This window comes from Girardinichthys multiradiatus, chromosome 4 (assembly GCF_021462225.1).
Source record: "Girardinichthys multiradiatus isolate DD_20200921_A chromosome 4, DD_fGirMul_XY1, whole genome shotgun sequence".
In the NCBI taxonomy this organism is placed as follows: domain Eukaryota; kingdom Metazoa; phylum Chordata; class Actinopteri; order Cyprinodontiformes; family Goodeidae; genus Girardinichthys; species Girardinichthys multiradiatus.
In genome coordinates, this window is record NC_061797.1 from 1,925,161 (window position 1) to 1,931,771 (window position 6,611).

Genomic DNA, 6,611 nt, shown 5'->3' on the forward strand with positions numbered 1-6,611 from the left:
CTAAACCCTCCTTTAGATCCCTGTATCTTTTAAAAATGACGCAAATACCCAAAATTGTGCTCTACTTCCCAAACCCAAAATACTTTTCAAAGTAAACTCTTTTACTCCTAGTTCCTTCAATCTTTCCCTCAAAATACACTGTATATACACTGTAACATCAACACCATAAAACCACATGTTCAACAAAAAGTAGTATACTTGAAGATCATTTTATTAAGTACACTTGAGTTTAAGTATAAGTATATCAAGTATACAATTGACTATGTACTTGTAGTGTACTAGAATGTATACTAATTGAATACTTCTTCAGACTAAATTGGGACATGTTTTAGTTTATAAAAGTATACTTTAAGTATACTGTTACAAGGTCATTTTAAGTTTACCAAATTATACATTAAAGTATGCAAGTACACTCATCTATATACTACTATATACTTGTAAGTTTGCTTAGCATATTACTTATAGCATACTATTTATATACAGAAATACACTTTTTAAAGTATTCTTAAAATTGACCCATAATGTATGTACACATCACCGGGATGTTTACAAAATCACAAGACAAAATCTTGAGAACAACTTTCATTTATTTATATAACATTTTAAAACAACGTCCAGTGTTTTTGCAATTACCTGCCTAAATTATTAAAGGTGTGCAGTTCAAAAACAAAAAGCCTCTATAAAATGAAGCCCTGCTTTAAAAATCTAAAGGAAAAGGTGCACATTTGCATATAAAAATGTAAACACTATGAAATCCTTCTCTGTAAAAAATGGAACATGAAAAAGTGTGCATATGCTTTTAAAAGTGTAAACAAAATAGTGTCTCCAACTGAGAACTGAACTCATGCCTTGTCAAAAGAAGGTAAAAGAAAAGTGCACATCTTTGGAACAAAAAATAAATATCTTGACAGAAACAAAAACACTACTTTTATGACTTCTTTTCATGTAGTTGATTGGTAGTTGTAATTTATATTGTTGCATTTCTTTCTTATGATTCGTCTCACATCTTGCATGGTGGTGTCTGGGAACTTCGCCTGGGCATAGACTGTATGTGAAAAAACATACAAAACAAAACATTACTTCAGTGTTTTATTTATTCACCATCCACAACTAACACAAATGTCAAAGAGGCATAAAGCAGTGATTATCATTTATTTTCTATCCACCTCAGGGAGCAGAAATTTTTTCTGACCACTATGGAATTTTCACCCCCCCTCAAACTTCACATATATACATAAAGAAATCAAGTAATTGAAGCTTAAAATGCATTCATCATTTATTAAAGGTATTGCATTTAAAGCAATAAAATGTTATTTAAAAATAAATAAAAAATTTTCTAGCATTTTCTCTTTTATATATTTTTACTATTTTAAGTTGCAAAACAGAATTTTTTATTCGCTTACTCGATTATACGCCAGAATCGATAGAAAACTCGATTACTAAAATAATCGTTTACAACAGCCCTAGTGTATTACCTCCATTTGTAACAGTAAAACAGTTTTTGATTCATATAGCTAAGAAAAAGAGTGCAAATGAATCACTAGGAAGTGCATTTTTGTAGAACTTATGCAAAAACATTCAAACTGTGAACTTAAATGCAAGTAGCAAAACCTGTTATAGAGGGACTGCACATACATCACACCCCAATCAGCTACACTGAATAAGACAGAGCAATAACTGAGTGGCAAAACAATGGGCAGCCTGCTGACGGTGACATCACATGCAAGCCCTCTATAATTTACCAAAAATAAAAACATTATCTATTGTTTACCACCACATATATGCATAATTATTTGTTGTTTGATAGAATTGTTACATTTGTAGTGTTGATAGTGAGTGCTGATAGCGTGTACACATGTATGTCTTTTCATATTACAAGTGACAGTAACTGAATTAATATCATGTACAATATTATAGTACATGGAACATTACAGACATCTGCTCATAAAAGGAGAAAACAATATGTATGGATTTATTTTAGACACGTTTTGTCCTAAATTATATCCACTCACCAAGTATAGCATCAAGCTTTGTGTTATCCAATTGTGGCTTTGACTCCACATCTTTGTGAGCCCCGGACTGCCTTCAGGTCAAGCTCGAATTGGACAGTGTTTCTCTGCCATAGACGTGCACCGCGAGATCCCCAATGTACAATGCTGAGCTTGTAGTTCGCAGGGACTTCAGCTTTCGTCTTTGGACTTTTACATCGTAGTCTGGCACAAGAGGCACCTGAAAAACATTTAATATAGACTTTATTGATCTCCCAATAAAGAAATGATCCTCTATATTTTACCCATACCCATTTTACCCATCCATGCCCACCCAGTGGGCTGCCATTGTGTGGCGCCCGGGGAGCAATCTGGGGCTAAGGGTCTTGCTCAGGGACCCAGAGTGGCAGGCTGTGATTTGAACCAGGGTACTTGTGGCCTCTATGGAACCACTAACCAGTAGGTCACCACTGCCCCACAGCAATGTTACTCACTAAATGATTAAACAATTACATACAGTATTTGGAAATCTACTCTATCTATTCATCTGTGCAGTGAATATGCATAGGCCTATACTTTATAGACTAACAGCGTAACATAAGAAATCTGAGTGTCATACCGTTTCCTAATGGTATACGTCCAGGACAAAGTTAATCAATATTTTCATTCTAGCTTATGTGTACAATCAAAAGAGTAGAGGGAAACTGTATAGCAAACATCTCCCCACATGGATCAATAGTATACAGTAGCCATGCATTTTGAGGTAATTACCATATCATCAGGGTCAGATAACACTTGAGGAGAGGTGGGTGGAGAAACTGGTGGCTCTACAGATGGTGTGGGTGTTGGCCAGGTGGATGCAGGAGTTGATATCTGAACGGTGATTCTTTCGATCACGTCTTTCAGTTGTGTCACTACTACTGGAAGCTCTGTAAAAGAAATGAAAACAAGGGGCAAAACAGGGGAACAAAAGCTTTGTGTCATCACTCTTTTGAGACCAATTAAAATTACATTAGTTTTTTTTGCTTTGAAGAGTGCAGGTGAATACTGGAGGTGGAGATGATTTAAGAGGAACAGGAAGGTGGAGTAAACTGAATCTGCTATTAGGAACAAATAAAGCCAGGTGAAGGCGTTTTTCCACACTTGGCTTTAAAAAGTGGTGTTTTATAATTTGCTTTACTTGAATTAATTATTAGAAAATACCTCTCATGGCATGTATTATCTCTTCCACATGGTCTTCTTTCAGGGTCTTGATTTCTGTCTGAAGCTTTTTAAGTTTCTGCTGTGCCACACACCAGTTTCTGGGCAGCTGCTCCTCATCTGATGACGCCTCATTTGACTTACTTAACTACACGGAAACACGTCAAAGAATGGGCCTTCTACATGGCAGCAAAATTTACGCCATAATTATTATCAACTCAATGTACAACAATTAAAATATTGTCAAATATTTTACCTCCAAAGGTGCTTTGCTTGCCAGCTGCTTCTTCAGCTCATTTATCATATGGTTTGCTGATTCTTTTTCTGTCAAAATTACAATTCAGTTTTTATAACAGACATGTAATAGCATCACCGTTGATGATAATTTAGTACTAGCTGCAGAATCAACTGCACCGCTTATTCAGAAATGTGTAAATAAAAAAGACAAGTCACGTAAGTTATGGACTTGACCAATAATTAAATGGGTTAGACCATACCCCCGTTAAGACCATACTGATTGATTTCGATTTCTGTAAGTCAAAAGCTGTAGGAGGAGTTCGCTCAGATTTGACGTGTGTAAATGAGACAAAATGGCGGATTTGATCCAAAATGGCTGACTTCCTGTGGGGTTTGGACAATGGGTACAGGTGACTTTTTTGTAGGTCCTGAGAAGGTAAATAAGTGTACTGAATGTCATACACCTGGGACACAGCATGGCTTGGGGCTGGTTGTTTTAGTGCTCCTAGAGGGCGCTGTTGAGCAATTAGGCCACGCCCACCAGTTTTATCACTGGAAATCTTTAGGGGGCTGGACCAGTATCAATCCTATTGAGTTTGGTGGCGATCGGCTTAGAAATGTGGAAATAACAGGCAAACGTAAGGCCATGGCGTGACATCTGTCATCGCCACGCCGCCATGGCCACACCCTCCCGCCTAAAGTCTCTGTGTTCCAAACCAACTTAGACCATCTTGTTATCTGTCACTAGGGACAGTTTCGTGTTGATTAGGTAACAGGGGTGAAATTTGGACCTTTCACAGTAAAACATGGTACTTCCTGTTCTCAGGGGGCGGGGCTTAGATGATGGCAGGATGTGACCATTGAATATTTTTTGGGGCCAGTTGTGGATCAATACCAGAAAGATTTGTGTGTCTGCGACTTTCCTAGTAAAAGCTATAACAATTTAAATTTTTTTGGCGAGTCATCAAACTTTGAGGCATGGCTCCGCCCCTTCAGCATGCTCAGAAACTCAGGATTTTGATAACTTTAGATCCCCCATCCCTTCTGAGCAACCTGACCAAATTTCAAGGCAATCAATGAAAATCTCTAGGAGGAGTTATCAGATACGGCAAAATGGGGTGAAAATCCAAACTTCAATCCAAGATGGCCGACTTCCTGTTCCTTGTAGGACGTGGGTGCAAGAGAGTTTTAGGTAGTTCTTGGGGAGTTCTACAAGTGTTCCAAATTTCATAACTGTACGATAAACTAAGGTCAATGCGGAGGCTTTTTTGAAAGTTTTAGGGGGCGCTGTTGAGCCATTTTTATTGCGACTTTTGTGAAACCCTTAAAATACGTAAATTTTCACCACGACTGATGGCTCCGCCAAATTAGCAGACTTTTTGAATATGTTAAAGCCGCGAAAAAGGCGATTCATTTCTTGCCTGAATAATAATAATAATAATAATAATAATATAATAATATAATAATAAACATTCGAATTACAATAGGCCTTCGCAGCTGCTTTGCTGCTCGGGCCTAAGTAGAAACCTGCAAGTAGCTTTGAAGGCCCTCGCACCCCTCAGCGCAACTCGGGCTGTTGAGCGACCGCAGGAGCCTGGCATCGCCTCATACACGCCACCGACGATGACACCGCTTCACTTCAACACGTCGTCACTAAGTGGTACTGTGAGCAACATGTCATATGATCTTCGGTCATGCAGAGTTTCGGTCTGGCAAAAAGCATTCAAAATTTCGAGTAAATCGGACCTTCCAGAAGGACGCTGCACTCGCTTGTTTGTTTGTGGGCGGGGCTAAAACAACATCATCAATTGACTGTGTCAACATGGCCATCATTAACTCATGATCATGTATACTACATTTCAAGTGGATCCGATGACGAATGAGGGAGATATAGCCCTTGAAGTGTCCTAGGGGGCGCTGTTGATCCAAATTGAAATGTAATCCAATAGAGCTGTTTGGGGTCTGACAAAGATCAAGCATATTCATTTTGGAGTGAATGGGACCATGCATGTGTAATTTAGAGGCAAACGTATGGCCGTGGCGTGACATCAGAATTCGCCACGCCATCATATTCACACCCTCCAGCTAAAGCAGTAAGTACTGGCGACTGTCTAAGACCATCATGTTATCTGTTACTTGGGACAGTTTCACATTGATTAGGTGAAGAACATCAAACACTGATTCTGTAAAGGAAAACGGGACACTTTCTGTTGTCAGGGGGCGGGGCTTCGATAGATGTCAGCATCTGACAAGTGAATATTGTTGAGGCCTAGAGGCAGATCAATCCCAGAATGTTTCATTTGTCTGTGACTTTCCTTGTAGGAGCTATATCAATTTAGTGTTTTATGGCGAGAAGTCATATTTTGAGGCGTGTCCACGCCCACACGCTTTCATGTATGAAAAAGATTTTGATAACTTTTAATCCCCAATCCCTTAAGAGTATACTGAGTGATTTTCAAGTCTGTAAGTCAAAAGCTGTAGGAGGAGTTCGCTCAGATATGCGGGTTAGAAACGGCCAAAACAGGGTCAAAATGGCAACTTCAATCCAAAATGGCCGACTTCCTGTAGGGTTTGGACCAATGCTCCAAGAGACTTTTTTGTAGGTCCTGAGAAGTGACATATGTGTACCGAATTTCACAATCCTCGGTCAAAACATGGCTTGGGGCTGATTTGTTTAAGTTTTCTAGGGGGCGCTGTGGACGAATTAGGCCACGCCCACCAACTATGTCATCAGATCTCACTTGGGGACTGGACAAGGTTCAATCTCATTGAATTTGGTGCAGATCAGATGATCTATGTGGAAATTAGAGGCAAACGTATGGCCATGGCGTGACGTCTGACTTCAGCGCGCCGCCACAGCCACGCCCTTTTATGAAAGTCACTGTGTCTCAAACGAAGTTAGACCCACTAGTTATCTGTGTTCTGACACACTTTCAAGTTGATTGGGTCAAGAGGGTCAGAGAGGCACCTTTCCAAGTGGAAAAAGGGACTTCCGGCGTGGCTTTGATGATGTCAGCATTCGACCCCATAGGATCGTCGGGAACATGAAGGTCCTCCTTCATGCCAACTTTGGTGTGATTTGTCCTAGGGGGCGCTATTGATCCAAATTTAAATGTAATCCAGTAGAGCTGTTTGTGGGCTGACAAAGATCAAGAATATTGAGTTTGGAGTGAATCGGAAACTCAT